We start from the raw sequence: 23,552 nt of genomic DNA, 5'->3' as shown, positions 1-23,552 counted from the left end.
CGGGATATATATTTAGTTTTATTATTGTACGTTGTCCAAAAAGCAAAAGTGGTATGTTGGTGTATTGCTTCAAGCCTGAGAAACTTCTCTTCACCCGTAACTTCCACTTCATAAGCTTCAAGAAAATCGTTATAGTCCAGTGTACTACAAGTGCGTACTAGGAGAAACAGTTCGGTACTTTTTACCACAATCTCTTTGATTACCGCAAAGGAAGTGTATAATGTACTTGAGCTTTTCTTAAGCGCAACTATTAAGTTGGGACGAAACTCGATTCCGTTAATGGTAACATTTTAGGAGTAAAGATAACCTCGTTTTGTTCAAGAAAGTGCTTGCTCTTGCTATCTTTTTGATGAATAAGTCTTCCTGTTTTGTATGCTATTTTCTCAGTGAAAGGATTATCAATTATATCAATAACCATTCTGATGCATTGACGTTTAGCCAAGCTTTTGCATATATTTTTAAAATTTCGACATGTTGCAGCCTGATTTTTGCAAGGTTTGTTCTTTTGTTCGAATGTTAAGCAGTTGAACTGCTTCATATTTCCACTTCGTTTAATGCATTCTACATAATGTCCCAAGTGATGACTTTTGTTTATTCGTTTGTTAAAGTGTGAATAGAACAACTGTTGGTAAAGCCTGATATGTTCTTCAAGCTCTGCTAAAAGATAATCCGATACGACTGGTGACATGAGTATTCGGGCGATATTGATCAAATGATTTATCATAAGCATGAAAGGACAATCGTTTTGAACCTTGTGCCCAAACAAAAACGGAAAAGCCCTAAGTAGCAAAAGGTTTTGCGTCGATGTTTGTCTCAGTTTGTAAACGGTCGGTTTGCTAAGCATTTCATCCGTTATATTTGCTGAAGGTTTGTTTTTTCGGTCTATATATCCGTAGGCAAAAGTCCTTATACGGAAGTTTATAAAACTTGTATTGATATTTATATTTTTGTCCTTTGAATAGCGACTTAAAACAAGCTGTACAGTTAGCGGGACAATTCCTTCAGCCAGATCGTGCATGACATCCAATGCAAAGTTTTCCGTGATATGGAAGTTTTTTAATTCATTCAGAATGCAGCCCTCGGGTTTCAATCCACATTCTGATTGCGATATTTGACCTTCGTTCAAGAGTTTCATGTTGCTATCATACCAGTTTTTTGTTCGTAATGGGTGCAACATAGTAGGATTTTCTTTAAATAGCGGTCTTGATACAGTACAGATTCTACAAAAATAGTTAGCACCCGGACCAAGCAAGTTAAAAACCTCGTGCGCTGCTAACGTATCGCTGCAAAAAATTGAAAGAACAGCTCGTATTTCGTACTTTTCGGCACCATAATACACTATAACTCCATTTTCAAGTTTTTTCAAGTCTGAAACTAATGGTTGTAATATCATGTTATATCCATGCTTTTTAGCGTCTAGTGATGTACAGTATATAACAGGAAAAATACTTTTCGGAGAGCTGTTAAATCTTTCAGGAAAATTTTGAATCTTGAAATCAATGCAAGAAACCTTGTTTATGCCAGCTCGCGAACTAAATGCGTTTCCTAACTCAATGTCATCTTGATACAAACTCAATCTTATAGCATCAGGGAACTGCTTGAAATAGTTATTATTTTGATATGTTTCTCCCGAACAATAGGTATTATACTCTTTGGTGATTGGAGCCGGCGAATGAAGTGGATTGGATTCACTGAGAAGTTCTCGAGTTTTCGGATTTCTCAAAACCAGTTTCAGGGTATCAATTATCGGTATATAAGAAAACGTCTCGTTTACTCGAACCACTTTGTGATGACCTTCAATATGGCGAACATCTTCACGATATGCCAACATTTTTTCTACAGGTTGGGGCACATCAATGGCTAATTCCTGTAAGTATTTAGCCTGCTTGGGGTACGTAGATACGTCAGAAAATATATCTGGATAGTGGAAAGAGTTTAGAAAGTTCACGGTTGCTTCAGAATTAGTATCGATGCTAAGATTATCTAAAAAACAAGTTGTTGCTTCTCTTAAGTGTTGTGCAGTCATTTCAACTATTGTTTCACATAATTTTATTATTTCGGAAATTTTAGTTTGAGGAAGAGATACATCGGCGACAAATCGACAAATACCCAGAGAAGCTACTATCCGGATCTCTTCTCTCGTGATCCCAATATTGGCTTCCACCTGATCTGAGTCTGACTCATTTGCTTGCTGCGAAAAATTCAGCATTTCGCCCAGCAATGCCTCCGGATTGGTTTCGAACGGACCTAACCTCGCTTTTTTCGGCGGTTGAATAGAATTAGCGGTAGTAATTTGTTCTATAACATTTTGAGAATTGGGTGGATGCACTTGAATAATATGCCGTTTTAGGGAAGTGAAGTGCGAGTAGCTTAATTTGCACTTCGGGTATGTACAATCATATAAAATATTTGAGTGGAAATGATTTGCCTGTAAATGGCGATTGATATGACGCTGCAAACCATCAACATATCCGATCACTTGTTGCTTGCAGAAAAAAACATATAATACCATGCTGCACTTCTCTAATGTTCTGAAATTAATTGCTTTTAAGTAAAATTTACTTACTCAAGATATTAGTAAGCCTTATTACTATTGATTCTTCCTCCAACTCGACAAGCCGCAAAATGTCCTCCATGCTTATTTCTTTTAACACTAACCTATAAACGCCGACATGTGCTTGGGAATAATTTGACAGTTATGTTTTCCGAAATCTCGGTAACACTATATCAAAATGCCGATACAAGGTGTTTCTTTTTACCGAGTTCGTGTATTTGTCATTTTACTGATATTTCCGGTAAAAAAGTTTACCGTAGGCCGTTATACACACATATTAGAAAATATTTCAGCAAATAATTGCTCCGAGTCCCGGTGAATTGATTTTTTTTAACGATATTACGGCAAAAACTACTTTTACTGAGATAGTTCGGTTTTTTTTTTCGCCGAGCTCGCATTATATAGTTAAGTGTGTAAGAGTGTCGGTTTCTTGAAAAGAAAGAAAAATATATGTCCCGATTTTGTCAATGTCCCGGTTTTATCAGCCCAAAATTTATCATGGGGCTGATAAAAATGGGTCGTCACTATATTCGGGATCTTTGTTTGATTCTCCATACATTAACAAATTGTGTTCGGATCGGATTTCTCAAAATTAATAATTTTTTGGTTCGGGTTTTTCGAATTTTGAAATTCTCGGGTTCGGGTCGGGCTTTACAAAATTTTCATTCTCGGGTTCAGGTTTTTCAATTTTAAAATGTTCGGGCTCGGGTCGGGTTCTGGTTTTTAAAATTTTATAATTTCGGGCTGGGGTCGGGTCCGGGTTTTTCAATTTTTAAGCTCTCGGGTTCGGGTTCGAAAAAAATGAAACCCGACCACCTCTACTTTGCATGGGCTTTTCTCTTGTAGTTACTCTCTCAAAACCATCATGTTCGCGTGGCTGTATTTTTCACACTTCGTTAGTCTGTGTATAAAGTGTCTATAAATTGGCTGAATGACAGTTCGGAGTATTGTTTACAAGCGTACAAAAGCATTTTACCGAAAGTGGACGCAAAGTGATTAGCGATGGAATTCAAAAGAAATAGTGTGATAGTTTTATATTTAGCTGCAAAATTACCTTAACGTTAATAAAGTTTTTGTTCATCGTACCATTAACTCGTTATAATAATACTGATAGCATCGCAAAGCGCCATGGAGGTGAGCATCAAAAGACTGTAACGTCACGTGAGATGCATCGATAGTGAAGCAGCGAGTAGAGCGAAATCCACGAATAAGTGCCAATCAAATGGCTGAAGAACTGAAAATATCCGACAACAGCATCCGATGCATTAACAATGGAGCTCAAGGTCAAACCTTACAAGTTCCCAGGATTCGTTATCACACCGAAGCAGCAACAGGTTAGACTTGAAAGAGCGAAGAAGTGGCTCACTTGACCGAAAGTGGTCATATTGAATATATCGTGTTTTTGGGCAAAAAAATCAAACGGCGTGGTACAACCGTTTTAAATTTCAAAACGAAACTGTTCGAAATTATAAAACGAAACGCTTTGCTGGGGATGTAATTGTTACAGTTCCAATTCTTCTTTGAAACTATTTTATATAAAACGCTGCTGAACATGCCTTTAGTTGACCCACCATTCATATATGAATTTAAGTCGTCAAAGAAAATGCGATTTTTTCAATAACACCTTCTAGACTCACCATGCCAACCCGCATGGCAAATCGTGTGTACGCGACTCGAACCTATCGCATGTCTAAACTCGTTCGTGTGAGCAAGGTTTCGGATCAAACGGCGTGGTGATGAGCGCACGATGGACTTTACACACAGGTTTGTACACGGTTTGGTTGTGTGTGGATTAATACATGTCCAGATGTTTCAGTCATAAACCTTCTCGTTTGGCATGCGAGCAAAGAATGATACAAACGAACACGCGGCACCTCTATATTCAACCTTCCGTATTTTATTGAGCCACTTATGTGCTTCCTTTTAACGGGTCTGCCTGAAATACTTGTCTCGTAGATGAAAATTTCCCCTTTTTTGTAAACTTTTCAATTTTTGCACTTTTTTATAGACTTTACTTCAATGACAGATATTAAATTATTATTACTAATATTCAAGTTTGATTATGATTAAAATTCATGTAGTAATAGCGAAGTTAAAAGCGTGTAAATCTTATATAGTTTTTTTACATGTGAGATTCCGATTTTGGAATGACAACTAGCCCCGGATAGTGCAGTGAGACATTTTAATGGCAGAAATTACAATCATTCCACTAGATGATACGTTCCATATGGTGAAATTACCGGGAACTGTAGTGATCTCACGCTCTTCTAGCAATCAGCACAATGAAACACCTTAACTTACACGAGCACTGCGCGATGGTACACAAAAACGTACATGCAATCTTTTTAACTTTTTCGGGCTCCCGCACTTACACGCAGAATTTTATTTATGCATCGATAGCTATTTTTCTATCTGCCTCTCGTTTCTTCTGCTGTAAATTTTATGCATTGGACATATTCGGTCTATCCACTCATTGAATGCTTACTTGAAGTATATGCATGAAATGCATAACAATCACAGAAGAAGAAAAGAGACGGGAATAGAAAGTATGCTAACTGTGCACATTTTTGTTTCTCAGTGTACGGTAGATACAAAATGACACCACAGAAAACAGACATATAAACTAGAGAAAACTTTCATGAAAAACCTGTGTGAACACTTGAATGGAAATACGTTGAAAATCGCCATCGCACAGAGGTTCGCATGCGTGAATCGGCATTGTATCCAATTGTGCATGCAAGATCTGTATAGATTACTCCGGCTAGTGACAAGTTGCTCATTGCCGTTAGCATTTCAAAGTGGCAGTTTTATTTCTTAAAAACATTGGAAACTTGACTTGGATGTCAGTTCTAAGTGATGAGACTGCTTGCACTGCCATAAAAGCTACTAAAAGGAGAGAGCTCTTGTTTTTTACGAAAAGTTTGTTTATTAGCATTCTTGGATTATAGAGTTCCAAGCAAATTTCACACACACTTATTGGCGGTTTGTTTTCCTCCAGCTGTCATATAAAACTGTCAGCCAATTTAAGCATTTGAAATAGTTCGCCTAAAGTATTTATAATGGTGTTGAAATGCTCTATGTCGCTGTTAAACTTATTCCGGAGACGTACAATACCGGTTGGTCAGATTCCATCATGAAAATAATCCGATCGAAAAGCTATTTTCGATTTATTTCCCTCCAACTATGACAGATGGAGGAAAACAAATCGTTGAACACATTAATACGGTTACAGATTGTTAAGTACTCTATAGGGAATTCACAATCAAAATATATTGATCTCAAGTAGAACAAATTTGAGGTGCTGAAATAATTTTATTTTTGATTCTGATCACCCATTCATCTATTCTGATTCACTGTATTCTAACACTACCCAGTAAAGTTCAGCCGGAACTGAACTGGAATTCTGGCTGGTTCCAGTTCGTATTCCGGCTCCAGTGACACAACCGATTCTAACTAGAATCGGTTGTCACTGGAGTCGGAATACGAACTGGAACCAGCCGGAATTCCAGTTCATTTCCTGCTAAGCTTAACTGGGTACCTGCGGGCTGCAAAAAGTTGCGTTTCTGTGATGACACTAGCATCCCTGCTTCAGGTCAAAGCCTTCGAGTCATGCGCAGTCGACTGCAACGTGGCATAAATATTTTAATGGTTACCTGAAGAAATGAAAAAATTGCTAACGCGGCAAAAACACAATTAAGTCTTTGTCCGCATAAGCGGAGAGCTTCTTCTCTCAAACCAAATAATCGTCTATGCATTTAAATGCATTATTTAAAACAATTTATTGAACCGATATCTGGAACCAACAGCTTGATTTACCAATCTGTTCCCTACATCGAGTTTAAATCGTTCCTCTTCGAAGCTCGAAGCTTCACCAACAGTTGCATGTCAAAAGTGCAGCTTCGATTCCGCCTGTCTTCGGCACATTCTCATTTTTTTCACTTCACATACACTAACCCACACAGATATATCCTCCCACCTCGACCGAGTGGCACAATTGGCAAGCGTCGTTCCAGTTTTCCCAATACCTCTACCTTTCCATCCTGCACAAGCATTTCAACCCGTCGCGCCCGCCACCACCGGTGCCATGGCCCTGGCGCAGCTTGCCGAGCGATGCCACTAACCAGATCGATGGTGACACAATTACCACAGTCAGTGAGACGTAGACGTAGAGATAGAGGAGATATAGCACTTTTCAGCTCGTTGCTTGTTTCCTTTCATTCCTTGATTTAGTAGGTTATTGCATTTAGACCGGAGACACCTCGTCGCATGGAACCTGGTTTCGATTTGGCACAGTTCGAAAGTTCCGCATTTAGATCGAACGTCACAGAAACAGGTAACAGAGCACTACACTGGTGGCAAATCACTTTTTTCCGATGAAAATGATTACAGAAAGACACATTCAAGTGAGGGCTTTCAACAATGAGTATGAATAATAGGTGGCTGATCACAGGGAACCGAAAATAGAACAAATTTTTCCGGAAAATTTGCGTGAATATTCGAAAAATGCGTTTCACATCACCATCGCACACAATTTCGCATGCATGAATAACAATTGTATTCAAGTTAACGCACAAGCTTCGTATCCCAGTAAACGAAAGGGCGACTAGGCGGGTTAACCTAAATGCTGGCGATCAGTAGGCTTCCAGGCTTTGTTCTAAGTACAGACACTTTATACACAGACTAGCGAAGTGTCAAAAAGTGCAGCCAAACGAGCATGACGGTTTTGAGAGGGGAAGTGTAAGGGGAAGCCCATGCAAAGCTTATGGGAGCTTCCGTGATGCCAGTTTACGTTCATGGTTGCTAGTTTTACTGTTTTCTCTCCGCTAGTCTGTTATATAAAGTGTCTGTAGTTCTAAGCTACCCGCCGTAACTTGCCGTTGACTATAAAAGTAGTGTCGGATGAGCTGGAAGTCTGCGGGCCGATCGTATCGCCTGCCAGCGGCAAGTTGCTACTTCCTGACGTTATTGTAAAACGACTATTAGATTTGTTACACTCATTGTAAACTTGACTTGGATGTAAATTACCAGTGAATTAAACATTTTAACTTCAAATGCAGCGAGGTTTTTTTAGAATCTACGAGGAACAATAAGACACACTACGAGACGTAAGATAAAATTAACATAAAATGAAAAAGAAGACATTTATCCGTAATTCCTGCCCCAGATTTTAGCCATATGCATTAGTATCTTTGACAGTTAACCCAGCAAAATGATAGGGGTCAAGTTGATTGAAAAAAAGGTGTGATTATATTAATTCAATTTTATAACATTATGTTTATTTATCATTTTATATCGCACAACAAATGAAAAGTTCGTCCAAAAACAACAAATGCCTTAATGACCCAAATTGTTCACGAACCAAACGGTTGATCAAGTCATGTGTGCTCGGATCCTGATTGGAGCGGTCAGTGTCAGCAGTTTTCTATGTTTGCGCCACTGGACTGTAGAGTGTGGGAAGCGGGGTAAAAGTTATTCAATTAAGTGGACCGGAATGATGGGTGAAATTTATACACCAGGGAACACATACGTACCCACCGCTTGCATTCGGGTTGGGAACGCGAGAATCCAATGACGACAATAACGTTGTTTAGCGTGACAACTTTGCAAATGAGGTGCAGAAACAATGACGGGGGATAAAACTAACTGATGGGATCGCTAGCTGGAACACTGCGTGTGTGTGCCTGTTGGTATACCAACAGGCGTATGCAAAAACCACGCTTCCATTTGAATACCTTTGGCGGCGGGCTGGAATCGACGCGGGCGGGATTTTTTTTTGCTAGGGAAAGGTTCATGAATATCAAATAAAAGGATCAACAATTCCCATGGCGGACGGTTACATTATTTCATTAACTACATTTTCTCCTAACGGGTGCAAAACAGCAGTCAGCGTGGGTTGGCAAACAAAGAGCAAGTTTTTTTTTGTTTCCAGGTTATACCAAAAGTGCTAACCGAATGGCAAAATGGAAAGCACTTGCCGCACAAATTTATAATGTTTACTGGTCCAGTTGCAGGTGTATTTAGTGCAAATGAAAACCGCCAGCGCGGGGAACAGTTTAGGAATAGTGAACGCACGGTTGCACGATTCCGATCCCCAAATCCTAACCAAACTGCTCATGCGAAAAATGCACGCTATAGGAATGTCGTTTCACGTGTTACAATCATGCAAAACATTAGTCGAATGGACAAATAGATAAAACATACAGCATTGTACACATACTTGCACATATTTCGAACTGCACCTTGGTGAATAGATCGACATTCGGAGTCCCATAAGTGACAAGCTGATTAGTTCCCGTTAATCGCTGTATGCCGACATAATAAGTTTGTGGCCTGTATTCATGCTGCAAATAAATATTTATATAGAAAATGATGAACGCCGAATTACTACCTAACTTAGATCCGAATAGGGCACGTTGGGATCTGACCTGAGTTAGCAATCTTTGTTGTTTGAATAGATGTGATTTACATTCGAAGCAGGAATAATAAATGACACATTACGTCCACGATGCAGTCACTTCCGTGAGAATAAGCTCCGTTTTCACCTTTAGTAACAGTTCCGCCTAGCGCACGTTTGGTCTGATACGAATTTTTTTGAAGTCAGTGACAATGGTATTGCGAATCTTTTCTAAAATCCACGTCGAGACATTTCAGCCCTGCGCCAGCAAGCCGTGCGCCGAATTACACGCATGTTCACTTTGCATTAGTGCAAGCATAAATATTTTTATTTCGTACTTCTGTTCAGAAGTTCTTTATATTTTCAGTGAAATTCGACCAGTTTATAAGAACTTTTCTTCACGTTCTCTAGCAAAAAACTACCAAACCATATCCGTTATGCTTTATTGTACTGATGCTCTATTGGCTCATATCATTAAAATGACGTTTCAATATATTGGTATATTAAAATTCACAATTTGCAATTAACCCAGTGGAAAAACTATGCCAAAACGTGAAATTCTTATTCCATATTTTCTGCGAAAAAGCTTTGACAAAGGTTTGGTGGCTTAGTAGAAAGGTTTAGCGGAAGTCTAATTAACCCCTTTCACTTATGTACTTAACTCAATATTCTTGAAAATTTGAAAACGGTCCATTTGAAAACTGATGAAAAATTAACACCATTCGATGACGCGAATAGATTTCCACATGATGTTAACTAACGACACTGAATCCCTCTGAGTAAAGACTCGACACGTCAATTGTTTGTTTACCATTTATCTGTCAGTGTCATTCAAATCGAGCACGAGACCTGTCAATGGCCCTCGTTCCAGAAGGATTCGAAGCGATTTTCTTCGGATTGCGGGCTTTTGACAGGTCTCGTGCTCGATTGGAATGACACTTACTGATAAATAATAAGAATAAGATAGAGTTGGCGAGTCTTTATCCAGAGGGATTCAGCGCCTTTAATGTTAACGTGTTAAGTTTCTTCGGTGTACCATAGATTGGTTGCACGCTCATACAAAACTACTCAAACTTTGAGTTCAGAGCACTCAATTTCAAAAATAGAGGCAATATGTCAAAAATTGAGTTTTAATTTGAGTAGAATTATCCGCATTTACTTTTTGAGTAACATATACTCAAATTTGACATTTGCGTCCCAAACCCAAAACTGAGTAAACGTGACGAACTCTTCCCAGTTAAACTCAGCCGGAAATGAACAGGAATTCTGGCTGATTCCAGTTCGCATTCCGGCTCCAGTGGCACACCCGACCTTAGTTAGCGTCGGTTGTGTCACTGGAGCCCCTATACGAACTGTAACCAGCCAGAATTCCAGTTCATTTCCGGCTGAACTTTACTGGGTTTTTTAGACTAGGTGCACTTTTTATGAAATAGAGTAGCCAGCCACTCAAATTTGAGCTGCTACCCAGTTAAGCTCAGCCGGAAATGAACCGGAATTCTGGTTGGTTCCAGTTCGTTTTCCGGCTCCAGTGACACAACCGATTCTAGTTAGAATCGGTTGTGTCACTGGAACCCGGTCAAACCATTCGGAATTTGATTCGGAATCCTGAATGGAGTCATTATGGATTCCAAATCAAATGCAACAACCGGTTCTGAGTCGGAATCGGTAGTTGCATTTGATTTGGAATCCATAATGACTCCATTCAGAAATCCGTACCGGTTCCGGAATGAGTTTAACTGGGAACCCGTGGACGAGCTGGAACCAGCCAGAATTCCAGTTCATTTCCGGCTGAACTTTACTGGGTACGATTGAGCGTCCCACTGAGACGTCCAAAAAATTGTTTCAAAATCGTTCAACACGGGTCCAACGATGGACGTTCGTTGAACGGTTATTTGGGCGTTGTCCAAATTGGTCCAACGAACGTCCTTCATTGGACGATTTTGAAACCAACCGTTCTTAGAGGGGTGTGTTGCGATCAGAGACGATTGTATGTATAGAGATGCGAGAAGACTGAAGCCAAAAGTTGCAATCGGACCCAAAACAACGGTTCCAAACGAGCAATGTAAACAAATAATGGCGGATTTAGGAAGTAACTCGTGGGGAGTATTGAGATTGAATTAAACATAGGTGCATGTAAGTATGTTTACGTACGAAAAGTTTAAACTTTATATACTTAAATACTAAATAACTTTTATGGTACAAATAAAGTACGAGTAAATTCTAACCTATGTTAAACATTACAAAGCCAATGATCGATTGTCTAGCCCCTCATTTTTTATAACTGGTAGATGCAAAGTCTCTACATTATAAACTTATCGACTAGTTTTCTCCTCGTATTATTGTGATATTCGTCATAAATATTAATTCATCAACTGTGCGACAATATTACTCATCAACTGTATTTTCGATATATCTTCTCTAGTGCAACGAAAAACATTGACACAGAGTCAGTTACGTGAATCAATGCGTTTTCGAGTTGCATGATTGAGTATTTTGCTATATATTTCTCAAAAGAAATTCGTCAAGCATTCATTGAAACAATAAGTCACTCACTGTTTACACAAAACTCCTGGTTACCAAAACTAACAGACAAAACAACTTGATAAACCGTGCAGCTAAATTCACTGATTTTCTTTTCGCGTGTCTTTATATAGATTTCCAAAAACGACTCTGTCAAAATTGGAACAATGATTATTTGTCAGTGCCTTTCCAAACGAGTCAAATCCGTTTATTTTGAGAGGTCGTTTGTTCGTTTGGAACATCACTGACAGATAATTATGACAGTTGTCTTCACTCTCCTTACATATACTCTGCCAAAAACAACTTTGGGATTGGCATTTTGCTGCGAAGCTCATTTACCTGCTGCGACATCTACAGATTAATAGCATAAACAAGATAAGGTGGATGTTTGTGTGTTTTTCATATTGCACAGTTCCCACCAAATCGAACTGCACAGTATGAAAGTGTGATGAATCAAAAGTGTGATCAAAAGTGCAACTCCTTCGACCTGACAAATTATTGACATAGAAAAGTGTCAAAAAAAACTTCTTCTTACTTTTAGTAGCTGGAAGGTTAGCATGGCTGTCAGTATCTCAGTTTTTACAATAAATTTGATGGAAAAAGTTAATTTTTTGTCGATTTCATATCATTTCATTTGGCAACCGTGAAAAAACTGTGATAGCGAAGTGCATCAAAAATCCAACTTTCAAAGCAATAAGCAATATTTACGATAAATAATTTGATGTAATTTTTTCACGTTTTTCCGTAAATACGCATCAATTATCATCGAATAATGAACTCAGAGGTGAAGAAAAACGTTTTGGAAGTTAATGATAATAGTTTTTAATAGATACGCTTACGTTAAACATAAAAACTTCGAAAATGTGTATTCTGTGCTTCTAGATTAGTGTTCACAACCGCCCGATTTAAGAATATTTAAACAACCCTTTAAAGCATAACAAATATAAGTTCACTTTTGGCAAGAATTAGCTCTCATTTCGAGTATACACAACTTTGTACGAAGTGGTTTTATACCGATAAAGAAAGAAAAATTTAAAAATATGCTGCAATATTCCTCTTGTATAATAAATCTATTGCCATCTTGAAGGAATTTAGTTTTCTTCCACTTCACTTTCAGTTTTTTATGCAAATATGCAAAAATTGCGTAAACTTTTGAAAATTTTCTACTGATTTGACAGTAAATTTGCAAATCATCCACCTTAAGCAGGTAGCGCCCCCTATATATATATATATATATATATATATATATATATATATATATATATATATATATATATATATATATATATATATATATATATATATATATATATATATATATATATATATATATATATATATATATATATATATATATATATATATATATATATATATATATATATATATATATATATATATATATATATTTTCTGCGTAAAGATGCCAATTGTGCATAAGATGTTCGGTTTGTTTATTAGCTTCCCCGTACAGTTGGACGTGAGGATATTTATTTTGCTGCTCAAAAAATATGCAAGGAAATCTATCTAATAAGAAAACGGGCAATATCGTCAAATCCTAATAACTTTGCCATTGACGTGTGTAAAGCAAGCCGCCAAAAATACACCCGTTCGTTCCGGTTAGCGCCCATAGCGCCATCTGAACCTGAGTAGTTGATGCAACAATTTCACGGATAAAGATTTCTTCACAGAAATCCCATGAAATAATTTATTCAGAGCAACACGCTGGTGACATCATTTTATGTTGGTTTTCAATGCTTATATATTTTTCCCAAATATTTTCCATTTTGTAAATACGTTCCAGCATCAAAAATATTATTTTTCATCCTGGAAGTGAGAATATATCGCAAATGTCCAATTGATACGTGGACTAGGGGCAGATCACTCTAAGAATGTATAACAAATTTGCATCAAATTGAAAAAAATGCATTTAATTTCCATTTTTGCATCAGCTTTGCACTCCCTCGCAGAAAAGTTTGTTTAACAAACGTCCTACGCTGATCCACTTTGTTCGACGTTTTGTTAAATGTAGGGCTAGTTTTTCTGTAGGGTTTTGACGTCTTACACGCAACGCAAACAACATTGCACGCAACGCAAAATACATTATGAATTTCTATTTTGATGGAAATAAATGCATTTAATTTCGCTGATTTTTAAAAATGCATCACAAGTGATCTGTCCCTAGTACGTGGAAATATTCGCACGGGACTTATTGTGTATGAAGGCGGCCTCAGAATGTTCGTGTATAAACATTGAACAGGCATTCTTGAAAAGGGTCATATGACGTGCAGTAGAGCTATCACCTTTCATCTCCAGGGCTAAACATATGTAAAGCTATGGATAAAACCAAATATATCATTACATAGATGCAGACAAGTTTTTTTTTCTGTTAGTGGGAGGTAGATTGTATATACACACATAAGATTTCCCCAGCTCGCCTTGAATTCAAATTTAGATCTAGTTGGTCATTACGTGATGTGCTTGGCAGAGCCTAAAATTCTCATACCTATTCAATGAACGACGAAATTCAGAGAATTCGTCTTCGTCCTTTCCTTGCCTCTTTCGTCGCTAAATGCATGAAAAAATAAAACAATAAAGGCGATATCCCCTCCTCTCTCGATTCTACGAAAACGAGTAGCAGCAGCAGCGACTTTCGTTTTCCTGTGACAATCCGAAATTTCAATTTCGTTTTGATGCATGCTCAGTTATTTTGCGACTATCATTCATTAAATGAAATTAATGCAATGTGCATCTAATAATGCAACTAGAACATAGTTAAAATGAGAAATATGCACACCGATCAGGCTTCCGTCTTACAATACCATCATTAGCTCGCAAATCTAAAGAATCGAGCATCGACAAATAAATATCATTGCTAGCGTATTTTCGTTTCCACAGCAGTAAGGTCAATATCGAAGTTACCAATATCATTCTGAATCTCAAAGCGAAAACGAGCGTGCGGAGAGAATAATGAAAACGCTCTGCTACATGCTTGCTTTGTCGTAGCCCGTTGTCTCATTTTCGATTTCGCAAAGTGCTAGTGGTATGGAAAGAAGCTTCGTTCTTTCGTCAGTTTCGCCAGATTTTGGCAAATGAAAAAAACATTTTCCGACTCTGGTGCTTGGTCAATTTCCAAGAAACCCATATCTTTAACTTTAAAATAGACCGTTCTTTGCGCGGTCTAATTCTTGTATAAACCCTTTAAATAGACTCAGAATACAGCATCAAATTCCCAATCGATCAACCGAAACAAACAAAAAACCATCAATAAATGGCGACCAGCCAATTTCTCCACCCTATTTCGGAACGGAACAGTGCATAAAGCCACCAGAAAGGCTATAAGATTTATGATGTGCTTAACTGCTACTCTACCAGTCAATCACGATGTTGACGATGGCGGCACCCTAAATTTACTAAAGTTGCCTTCGTCAAAAGTTTATCACGACCACGAGGACGAAGACCTGACGATGGCCGATGGCCGGGAACTAGGCAAGTGAATAAACCGCTCGTATCTGATACAGTTTTGATTTATGTTAAATGCTTTTCACCGTTAATTACCCTCATTAATAATTATGGGTGGGACACGATGGAGCTTTGGGCGCTGCCCCGGTTTCGGGTGAATGTAAAATTTTCCCATTCGCCAACGGGAGGTTATTCTGGTAAAAGGTACAGCAAAAGGGAAGAAACCATGCCCAGCCAAGTGTAAATTTGATCGTGTTTAAGAAATTAAATTGGCAGAGTAAATCAAAAGCAGACAGCTTTTGGGCTTGATTGAATACCGAATGGATATTTTTTCTGGTCTGACGGTGGTTGATTCTCGTAGCCAAACAAAGCACTCGGGAGATTGAATGGACATTCTCGGGTGACATTCATTTCTTTCTAATTTCAATTAGAAACCATTGTTGGTCAGTTCGAAGAAACCACTGTGGGGAGAGGTGGTCAGTAACCCAAACGTCGGACCATTGCTATCGATTATTCCCGTGCAGGCATCACAGCTGTCTCCTTGTCAGTGCGGTTAGTAGCATTAGTTACACATGATTAATTAAACACTTCTCATCCGGAGATTCAGTATCCCATTCGTTGCTAGGAATGGAAGATTGTGACAATGACGCACACATTTTTTGTGCTGTCCAGAACATCTGCAAATGACGTAACTGCAGACTAACACAAACTAACAAGCGGACGGAGAGGAAGGAAAGCCGGTGGTTTCTATTTTCCTTCGAATTGTCCCCGGCAGCGTATAAATGATGCGAATTTGATCTCTCGGAAGGAAATTGGATTTACATCAAAAACATGCGACGCTAGAAATGGGACATGGGACCGGGTCCGAGCCAAACCTAACCTAGTCAAATCCTAGGACCGACCGTATCGACATCAGTTTGTTTTAGCTGAAGGAAGCAACGTAATCTCTTTGTGACAGGTCTCCGGGGCAGTCTGGGCGGAAATGTCATGCATGTTAATCGATAGCAACGATGGGAACGTTTAGGTCATCATGGAGGTAAACGGTGGGAGGAGGTTGTTGGAGGTGATTATCTGTAGTGCGTTTCAATGGGGAGCAGAAGACTGTTTCTTAAATTATCGAACTGAGGATTGCGTGTAAGGGAATGGTACATGTGATGGGAATTTTGACCGCTGCATGGGTACACTTTTTCCTGGAAGAGGACAAGTTTGTACAGTTTGTTTTAAATGATTTTTTATGCACAATAGAGATTTGCTGGTGGGACTCCTTTTAACAGGATCGCTTTTTAGTTGGACGTCCACTAGATGGATCCTTGTCCAAATACAGGCTGATAAGGAATAAGTCTCGACAAACATATGATAACGGCTTAAAAGCCAACTGTCAAAATTCTCTTTGAAAGGAAATTCCGGACAAACCGTTACTCGCCAATCACAGAACTTGATAGTAAACAAAAGAGAAAAGTTTTTTCTTCCATTAACTGCTATGAACTGTGTTTAGCCAGTAACGGTTTGTGCGTAATTTTCATTCAAAGAGGATTTTGACAGTTGGTGTTGAACCCGTAATCATATGTTTGTCGAGAAGTGTATGCGGACTTTATCGCATGATTCAAAGACACACGATTCCGATCGCTAATTATTGCGATAGTTTCGAACTTTCGTAACTTTTTTTCATATACTCGACCGATATGGACCAAAATTTGCTCAGTTTCTCTTTAGAGTATAATGTTTACATCCGCTAAGTTTTGCAGTTCTTGGGGTGCTTACAGAGTGGCCGCCGGAAGCTGAGCAGGCGCTTGTACTGACAGTATGATGCGAGATGCGAGAAACCTGCTCGCAGCATATCAAATGGAGCATGTCAGAGTAAGAGCAGGCAGTCGGCGCCGATCCGCTCCGCTTTCACTCTGACATCCTTCCTTTGGTTTGCAGTAAGCAGGTTTCTCGCATCTCGCACTCTAATGTCAGTTCCAGCCCCAGCTCAGCTTCTCGCCGCCACTCTGTAAGCACCCTTAGGCTGTGAACCATTTGGTGAAATTTTTAACTTTTAGTTAAAATCTGACACTTCGAAAGTTATTTGCAAAATAATCCTACTCTGGAGCATGGTTAAAATTGACAGATCGATAGTTAAATTTGACAGCTCGATGATTAAAATGTTTCCCATGATGCAGAATAAAAAGGTGGAAACATTTTCTGTACCTAATTAAAGTTGTTAATATTTTTCAATACAAAATTAAGGGATAAAGATGGAAACGATAACGTATTGTGTTAAGATTTGTTTGGGTTATTTCATGATGTGGATGTTTACTTTTCGAGGCTATGACTGTCATACTTAATGTAATAAGAAAAAAACTAATTTTCAAAATATCGACAAATGTTCACACCTCTACCATCTTGTGGTTATCGCAGCTGTCAATACAAAATAACTATCCATATGTTAACTTTTGAAATGGTTCGCTCTCTCGGTTAAATTTTGCCATTCAAGAGAAAATAACTTTCGAACTGTCAAATTTTAACTAAAGGTTAAAAAAATCGCCAAATGGTTCACAGTCTTAGATACCTGTCGAGACGGAGAAAAATTAACAAACCATTCGCGAAAGGATTTTTTTCACCCACATAAGAAATCCTGGATTATCCTATCGCGCCTTGGGAGAATTACTTGATATACATCATTTGACCGTCTCCTAGGTCTTCTGAAGGTTTTAAGATTGGATGGCAGGAGCTGGATGAAAATCGGCAACAACGGGCAAGAACGCTGATTGCTCATTTCAAGCGGAATTCGAACATTTCGACGCTGGACTTGGGTGAAAAAATTTATGTTTCGCAAAGTTTCGCACAGAGAGCCAAGAAATGATCGGGATTGAAACCGTACACGAATCAAAACTTCCCGGCTTTGCCAAAACGTGCGTCTGAAACGACACTGCTAACGAAATCCCGGGGCTGCGTCATTTATGATGAGACCATCATCAAAACGGATTTAAAGCAGTTGCCACAGAAGTTGAATGTTTCACCGGTAAGGACAAGCTTGCTGTGGATAACTGTTTCAAATGGAAGAAGCTGTCGAAATTCGCTTCGAGGTACCTGGTTCGATGGAGTAGAATCACTCGTCACAATGCCACTAATCCCTTGAACCATGCTTTCCTCGTCAGCGATAATGGAATGTGATCTCCGCATCAGGTATCCATTGTTCGATGCTATTTGTCACTCTCGATCGTCCATTGATTTGAGCGATCTGTTAGTTCGGTTTATCGCTTCACCACCACCAACACCGAAATTTTGACGGTATCTATCAGGATCATCTACAAATTTTAACTGAGGACTGAGGTGAGCATTCTATAATCGAAGGCGGTCACCGAGCATCACAGAATTCACTATTGTATGGATTTTGCAGCATTGTCGGCGTATTTGTGTCAAATCGAATGGGACTGCGTTCTCCAATGCACCGATGTAGATGTCGCTGTGATAGGCTTACCACCCCTCTGGATTTGACCCGGAGTCTCCCGTTTTTGGAGACGATCTCTGGACCTTCGGGTTTTACAGCGATTTTTCCGGGTCTAGTGAAACGTACTGAATAACTGAATTTATTTGTTTGAACCGAGTTCTTCCGCTGTTAATGTTGGCTGCTCCTGCGGCGGTGCTTAACCTTCCGGCAGTCACGCTAGTGCACTGAGTGCACGCTGCTCTGTAAAGCTAGCGAAAACATCTTAGAGCATCAGCGGCTGCTCGTTCCAGGCCCGTGCGCAAGGGGAGGGTTTTGGGGGTTCAAACCACTCCCATCACCTGTTCATCGACTTTAAAGCCGCATATGACACCGTGTGGAGCAATGGAAAATGATGGACGAGACCGGCTTTCCTGGGAAGCTAACAAGACTGATTAAGGCTACGATGGATGATGTAAGGTGTTGTGTCAAAATTTCGGGCGGCCTCTCGGGTCCGTTTGAAACACGCAGGGCACTAAGACAAGGCGATGGGCTGTCCTGACTGCTGTTCAAAATAGCGCTGGAAGGTGTAATGCGAAGAGCGGGGTTCAACGATTTTCACGAGGTCCAGACAGTTCGTGTGCTTCGCAGACGACGTGAACATAATCGGTAGAAACAATGAGACGATAGCAGATCTGTATACCCGACTGATGCGAGAAGCAGCACGAGTAGGACTGAAGATAAAGGTGTCTTAGACGAAGTACATGCTGGCTGGTGGAACCGATCGCGATAGGGAACGCTTGGCCAGCAGTATTACGATCGACGGCGACGAGTTCGAGGTGGTTGACGAGTTCATCTATCTAGGCTCATTGGTGACTGCGGACAATAACACCAGCCGGGAGATCAGAAGGCGTATTATCTCTGGAAGTCGTGCTTACTATGGGCTCCACAAAATTTTGAGATCCAGGAAGCTTCACCACCGCACGAAATGCACCATGTACAACACACTGATTAGACCGGTGGTTCTCTACGGGCACGAAATGTGGACAATGCTCGAGGAGGATCTGCAACCACTCGAAGTCTTCGAAAGAAGGGTGCTGAGAACGATCTTCGGTGGTGTGCAGGAGGATGGCGTTTGGAGGAGAAGGATGAACCACGAACTTGCGCGATTCTTTGGTGAACCAAGTATCCGGAAAGTAGCTCATGTTGGAAGGGTACGGTGGGCGGGGCATGTTGTAAGGATGCCGGACAAAAATCCTACCAAGTTGTTTTTCACCTCCAACCCGGCAGGTACAAGACGGAGAGGAGCGCAGAGTTCCCGGTGGCTGGACCAAGTGGAGCAGAACCTGGCGAGTATCGTGCACCTGAGAGGTTGGAGACAAGCAGCAACTGACCGAGCGACGTGGCGGAATATTGTGGAACAGATTAAATCATGATAATATGATGTACAGTCAGGAACTATAATATAATATACCCCTCCCATGAGGGTTTCGATTTACTTTAAAAAACTTATGAACTTCCTGTTCAGGAAATAAATATACTGCAAACCGTTTTGACACATAAAATGTCATTGAGTTCAGTCACTCTAGAAAAAAGTCGATGAAGAAAAGAAGGAAGAAACCCTGCGAGGGCTGGAAAGCGATGTATGTCAAGTCGGTCGGCTTCTCCGATAAATCGGTACACGTTTCGAGAAGTTTCGATATTAACAACAATTGTAAGTAGACCAGCTCCACAGCAGATGTCAGCCAGCGGGCTACAACGGGGACTAAGGAAGAAAAATACAAGGTTGGAGAAAATCGTAATATCGTTATCTGGAGAGATTTCACCGCCGATGATCACTCCGCCAGAGTGGCTGACAGCTAAGTGGATCGTGCATATGGGCATCGGTATTAGGTGAAATACCGCCGCCAAGGAATTCTCAGATAGCAGACAAATAGGAACGAGTAGCGTAAACAAGGATAAGAAACCTTACGAAGGTGCTTGTGAAGAGATGTAAATCATTATGGTCGACACCTTCGGATCTGTTTGAGTCTCATCAGGTTGCAGCAGACCAGAGCAGGTCAGATAAAGCATGAATGTTGGACAGCGAGCAAAGAAAAGCAGCTATGGACAAAAACATGAACGATTAACATAAAACAATCCCTACTGAAGTAGTGCTTAACGGTTGCCACAGACGGATGAGAATTAAGTCCAAGAGGTTTAGGTTTAGTCAGCAGGCTTAGCTACTACAAACCAATCCGAATCTACTACGAGCCAGCTGGCAGCAGTGCCTGTTGATGATTCTTTCTCGATAGCAAACATTTACTCGATCTGTTCAGCTAAGACTATTGGTACACAAGACTCGGCTCTCCAGGCCTAGGAAAAAATCTTAAATGTTTGAGGGTTTCTATACCTTCCTTTTAAAAGAAACGTAAAACAATCAAAACCCACCTCTTGAGAATTTTCTGCGCACGGGCCTGGCTCGTTCAGTGCGCGATTTCCGGAGAGTTAACTGTTAGCCAACGAGAAAAGCTTTGTTTTCTTTGTTGAAACCATTCTAGCGACTGGGATGACAAATCTGAAAGACGCAGTGTACTTCCCGGACTTTGCCGCTTTCCTACGACTTAGATGACGTCGTGGATACGACATACTCTTTCATATTAGCATCCTACGAAGAAGCTTGTCCACTTTGTACTGTTAAATCGACTAGGGGAACTCCTTGGTGGAGGGCTGAGCTTGAAAGAATGAAGAAAGTTATGAGAAGAGCTTGGAACCGGCGTCAGCGTGATGACTCCAGGGCTTTCAGGTCAGCTCGTAGTGCATATAAGAAATGTCTTAGATCTGCAGAACGGGCTGGCTGGCAAAGCCTATGCACTAATGTCTCTAGTCTAAACGAGGCTAGCAGATTAAATAAAATTCTCTTCAAATCGAATGATTTTCAGATGAACTCCTTAAAAACCAGAGATGGTGTTTATGTGACGGACGAAAAAGATGTTCTTAATTGTCTCTTCGACACACACTTTCCAAGTTGTATCGATCCAGAGTTGAACAATGTTCACAGATCTCATTCTGGTGATTCGGACTCGTGGGCGTTAGCACGCACATTGGTTTCCACTGAATCGGTCAAGTGGGCAGTTGACAGCTTTCACCCGGAAAAGATGGAATACTTCCCGTGCTACTGCAAAAGGGATTTGATATTCTTAAACATGTCTTGAAAAAGATTTTGCTTTCCAGTTTTGCTACCGGGTATATCCCGAAAGCATGGCGAGAAATAACTTAGATTTATTCCCAAAGGGGGGCGCTCAAGCTATGAAGAAGCCAAGAGTTTTAGGCCTATCAGCTTAGGTTCTTTTCTTCTGATAGCTTTGGAACGGATAATCAATCATCACATCAGGAACGTTAGTTTAGTTGAATATCCACTGCACAAAATGCAACATGCATATCAGTGTGGGAAATCCACGATAACTCTGCTTCACGATGTTGTTTACAACATTGAGAAAGCCTTCTCGCTCAAGCAATCTAGCTTGGGTGTATTCCTAGATATTGAGGGTGCTTTTGACAATGTGTCCTTCCAGTCTATTCTGGAAGCGACGCGCGGTCATGGGATACCTGCGTGTATCTCGGGTTGGATAAACGCAATGCTTAGTAACCGTATACTTTGCTCGTCACTGCGACAGGCTGAGATACGGAAGTTGAGTATTTGGGGTTGTCCTCAGGGCGGCGTTCTGTCACCTTTGTTATGGAACTTGGTAGCTGATGGCTTATTGAAGAAACTCAATGAGCTTGGATTTCCAGCCTACGGGTTTGCTGACGATTACCAAATACTAATTACTCAGTTTGTCTTCACATCTCGCCCTGAGCAGAAGCAAAAAATCGTCCCGCGCAAGTGAAACAGTCAATTCTACCTAAAAATCAATCGGTGCCTATCACACAAGCAGTCCATATAACAATAGCCTATACCTACTGTGCGATTTAGTGATGAGTGACGGTGCCCAGCAAGAAGCAACCCAGATACGGCCGAACTGTGTTGCTGTTGATTTTTCGAAATGCCCCGTAAGACCAGCCATTCGGGAAGTGGAACAGTTATTAAAAGTGCAGATGAAACTCAATCTGACTGAAGTGAAAACCCTACAAATGCATCGTATCAAACATTGCGTGCTGATTTCGTTCAACAACATTAACCAAGCTGAGTCATTCGCCTCGCGAAACAACATGCAGCACACCGCCGAATGCGGCAATGTTAAATATAGCATTCCCGTATACATCGAGAACGGCGCTGTAGAAGATCGTGTCCATGATTTGGCTACGCGTACCCCTGACGGCGCGATTAAAAAATGCTTGCAAAAATACGGAGAAGTAGACTCCGTTACACATGAGACTTGGAGGAATTTTTTCCCGGGCATCCCTAACGGTGTTCGTGTGGTGAGAATGCGTGTGACCAAGCCAATTCCCTCATACATAACCGTCACAGCGTTAGGAAGTGACGATGTTCTCATTCATCAAACATCACTAGTCACGTACCCAGGGCAAATTCCTACGTGCCAGTTCTGCACGAAGAAGCTGCACCTCGGAAAACCTTGCGTAGAAACTGTTAAGGAAAACTCAAATCCAAGTGAAATCAGCACACAACCATCTTACGCTAAACCACTAACAGCTGCAAAACCAACATCTATGGATCAAGCACCAACAACCAGCAACAACAACAACGAAACGAATGCCGATAACGAACATACTAAAACGACCCTTAAGAGTAAAACACAAACTGGAACATCCGACTGCGAGCAGCAGGAAAGTAGTACGGATGAGGACATGGACGTGAACGATAACGCGAAAGAAGACAAACGAAATGAACCTCAACTTGCAGTAGACAACACTGGCAATATTTCGCCCCCTAGAAAAAGGATCTCAACACGCAGCAGAAAGCTGCGCCTGAACGAGACCAAAAATTTAACGTAGCTGTTTTTTTTATTGTAAAAAAACAAACAATCGGCCTCGTCGAGCTACCGCATTTGGGCCTAAATAAATTAATTAATTATAAAAAAAAAATACTAATTACTGGATTTTGCATCGGAACAATCTTTGACTTAATGCAACAGGCATTAAGAGCTGTCGAACAGTGGTGTCGACAAGTTAAACTATCAGTTAACCCAAGCAAAACTTCAATGGTTCTTTTCACGAAGAAGAGAACAACAACCGGGGTTCGTCCCTTGCAGTTCTTTGATTCTGAGCTACTGT

At 40.3% G+C, this 23,552-nt stretch overlaps 1 protein-coding gene across 3 annotated transcripts in view; it reads left to right on the top strand.

Moving 5' to 3' along the window:
- Nucleotides 1-23,552, top strand: part of LOC131681153 (uncharacterized) — a 1,013,105-nt gene that overhangs the window by 145,222 nt on the left and 844,331 nt on the right. The window lies entirely within an intron of this gene.

The sequence above is a fragment of the Topomyia yanbarensis genome, chromosome 1, assembly GCF_030247195.1.
Source record: "Topomyia yanbarensis strain Yona2022 chromosome 1, ASM3024719v1, whole genome shotgun sequence".
Classification (NCBI taxonomy): domain Eukaryota; kingdom Metazoa; phylum Arthropoda; class Insecta; order Diptera; family Culicidae; genus Topomyia; species Topomyia yanbarensis.
This window is presented reverse-complemented; position numbering and strand designations above follow the sequence as displayed.